Here is a 3,676-nt window from a genome sequence, read left to right as displayed (position 1 = left end):
AAAGATTTCAAACAAAATTCTTTCACCTTGTCATTATGGGGTATGTTTTTAGAATTGAGGAAAATAATGAATTTAAACCATTTTGGAATAAGGCTGTAACATAAAATGTGGAAAAGTGAAGTGCTGTGAATACTTTCCGGATGCACTGTAGATGGGTAAAAGGTCTTGAAAAAAGGAATCTGGTTGATGGCTGCCAAAACGGCGAGCAGCTATCAATCGGATGGTTTTTCAGTCAGTAAACTATCTCATACAACCTAAACAACTAATAGAACTTTTATTAACTACACTTTTAATTTAATAACACTTTCTAACACTCAGCCTAGTCGTTTTCTTACACCCTTAACTGCTCATTCCTCTACCTGGAAGATCCTGGACATGGATACTGCTCTGGGGCATGATCTGGACTTTGTGGAGGAGTGGTTAAGTTCCTCAGTGCTTCTTTCCTCTCCTTGCTTCTTTTGTAAGCTGCTCTCCACTTTCTATGCTTCAGCCGCTGTTGTCTTTCACGTAACTCATTGATTCCTTTCTTTTTCCCGGTCTCTACATTTTTTCTCCATCTCTGGCGTTCATTCTGCAGGTATTTCTCCCTTTTTTTAGGATCAGCATTTAGGCGTGCCGCATGCACACAATACTCAGAGGTCTATAGATGTTTAAATTGATATCATTAAATCAAACATTCTTTCAGAGCAATTTACTTAACACTGAGATGTGAAAGTCTAGGCAGAACACACATACAGTGGGTACAGAAAGTATTCACACCCCCTTACATTTTTCACTCTTTGTTATATTGCAGCCATTTGCTAAAATCATTTAAAAATAACTTCAAAACCAAAGTGTTAAAAACACAACCCCATCATAATTTCACAACCCCGTTATGATCGAATAAGTGACGAGGTTGTGATTTTTTGCTCAAAATGGCCACTGCTCTAAATGTAGTGAATAACAGGAGAGCACAAGGCATGCATGATATTAAGAAATTATGTATATTGTTGAAATAAAAAGATCATTTTCACAAGTAATAGATTTCTATCTTGATTTGATGTAACGGGGTTGAGTCATTAAGCTTGACAACCACAATATCACAATATTAGTAAGTTATAGTTATAAAAGAAGGTGGGAACTTGCCTATGTCTGCTCACAATGTTGTTCAGAAGACTTATATGATGTCACTTCCTGTTAATGATGTCACATAAGGATCAGTTAATAATTTTTATGGGGGGATAATGATTTGTGTAACAGAATTGAGGGGTTACTGAGGTACGGAACTAAATAATATGATTTTAATGAATAATCATGAATTTACTTAGAAAAAAAACATGACCAAGTCAAGTCAAGTCAAGTCACCTTTATTTATATAGCGCTTTTAACAATACAGATTGTGACAAAGCAACTGAACAGCATTAATTAGGAAATAGTGTCAATAATGCAAAATGACAATAGTAAACACTCATTTTTCAGTTAAAGACAGTTCATCATTGAATTCAGTGATGTCAACATCCAGCTCAGTTTAAATAATATCTTTGCAATCATGTCAACGATAACGCTGGAAATGAAGTGTCCCCAACTAAGCAAGCCAGAGGCGACAGCGGCAAGGAACCAAAACTCCATCGGTGACAGAATGGAGAAAAAACCTTGGGAGAAACCAGGCTCAGTCGGGGGGCCAGTTCTCCTCTGACCAGACGAACCAGCAGTACAGAAAAATCAATATAAGACTATAAGACGTAGACGATGAATAATATTAACAGCAATTATTATATGATGCAATCAAACTTATAGCAAAATGTGGTAGTTCTGTAGTTCTGTACAGGGTTGGCATCATCTGAGGTCCTCTGAGGAGTTGCATCATCTCTTCTCAGGTGTTCTGCATCCAGACTGAAGCTTGTGTAAATCCTAACATCCCGCTCGGCCCTGGCAGCTTTTAGAGCCTGTCTATAGCTGGACATACTGTTTTTCCACGCAATTCTAAAAACTTCCAAGTTAGTTTTTCTCCATTTGCGCTCAAGACTACGAGTTTTTTTTCTTGAGAGAATGGGTATTACTGTTGTACCATGGCGCAGTACGTTTTTCTCTAACCTTTTTCAATTTGATGGGGGCAACAGCTTCTAATGTATTAGAGAAGATAGTGCCCATGTTGCTAGTTATTTCGTCTAGTTCATGTGTACTTATTGGTACACAGAGCAGTTGAGATAAATCAGGCAGGTTATTTGTGAATCTGTCTTTGGTGGCTGGAACAATAGTTCTGCCCGGACGATAACGCGGAGCCATATAGTTAATATTAGTAATACGCAGCATGCACGATACAAGGAAATGGTCAGTAACATCATCGCTTTGAGGTACGATATCTATATCAGTAAGATCAATTCCATGCGATATAATTAAATCTAGCGTATGATTAAAACGATGAGTGGGCCCGGTGACATTTTGCTTTACTCCAAAAGAGTTTATTAGGTCAGTAAATGCAAGTCCTAATTCATCATTTGTATTATCAACGTGAATATTAAAATCTCCGACAATTAGCGCTTTATCAACAGTAATCAATAGGTCTGAGAGGAAATCTGCAAATTCTTTTAGGAAATCTGTATACGGCCCTGGTGGTCTATACACAGTAGCCAGAGCAAGAGATACGATAGATTTCTTTTGCATATCTGACAGTGTAACATTAAGCATTAGTATTTCAAATGAGTTAAACCTGTATCCTGTCTTCTGAGTAACATTGCGAATATCACTATATATTGTTGCAACACCGCCACCACGTCCAGTCTGACGGGGCTCATGCTTATAATAGTAGTTTGGTGGAGTAGACTCATTTAGACCAATATAATCATTAGGTTTTAGCCAGGTTTCAGTCAAGCAGAGTACATCAAAACGATTATCTGTGATCATTTCATTTACAATAACTGCTTTGGGGGAGAGTGATCTAATGTTTAGGAGCCCAAACTTTAAAAATGGTTTTTGTTCATTTATTTTAAATTGTTCTGGTTTAATCACGATCAGATTTTTTCTAGATCCTGCATTAAATTTATATTTTGACCTCACTATTCGGGGAACAGACACAGTCTTTATAGATTGGACAGCACAAGTACTTCTATCATTTAAGCGGGTAGAACACAAGTCATCAGGGCAGTTATTTGAGATTTGACTTATTTGGTAACAGTAGTCACGCCCACCACAGCAGAGATGACCAATCGAATCACAGCTTCAGTGAAACCGCAACAGTGAAGGGAGTCTGAGGACAAAAAAATAGGTTTTAATGAGAAGCTGCAACAAATTATGACAAACTCACCAACAACATATGATGTTGACGTACCTGCACATGTCTGATAGAGTTGACTGATGTCCAGATGTCTGGTCTGGTGGCTGATGGGATTGTTGAGCACACAGCTGTAGGTGTTTTTCTCCTGATATTCCACCTCCAGAGGTAGAGAGAGACTGATGCTGAGATCAGATACACTGATGCTGGACAATAAACTGTTTCCTTTGTACCAGGAGAGATCACATCACTCACATTCAACACTGAACACAGCAGTGAACAATTCTGCTGTAATGATCCTGACGATGATGATGAACAGTTTGAAGAGTCTCTAGTAATGTTAGGAATGGGCAGACGAGCTGGAAAATATTAAAAAAATAAGACAAAAGAAGAAAATGTTATTAGAAGAGGGTGAGTATTATTATT

Source organism: Sinocyclocheilus grahami, unplaced genomic scaffold (genome assembly GCF_001515645.1).
Source record: "Sinocyclocheilus grahami isolate Dianchi unplaced genomic scaffold, SAMN03320097.WGS_v1.1 scaffold87.1, whole genome shotgun sequence".
In the NCBI taxonomy this organism is placed as follows: domain Eukaryota; kingdom Metazoa; phylum Chordata; class Actinopteri; order Cypriniformes; family Cyprinidae; genus Sinocyclocheilus; species Sinocyclocheilus grahami.
The sequence above is the reverse complement of the archived record's forward strand: the minus strand, read 5'-3'. Positions refer to the sequence as shown.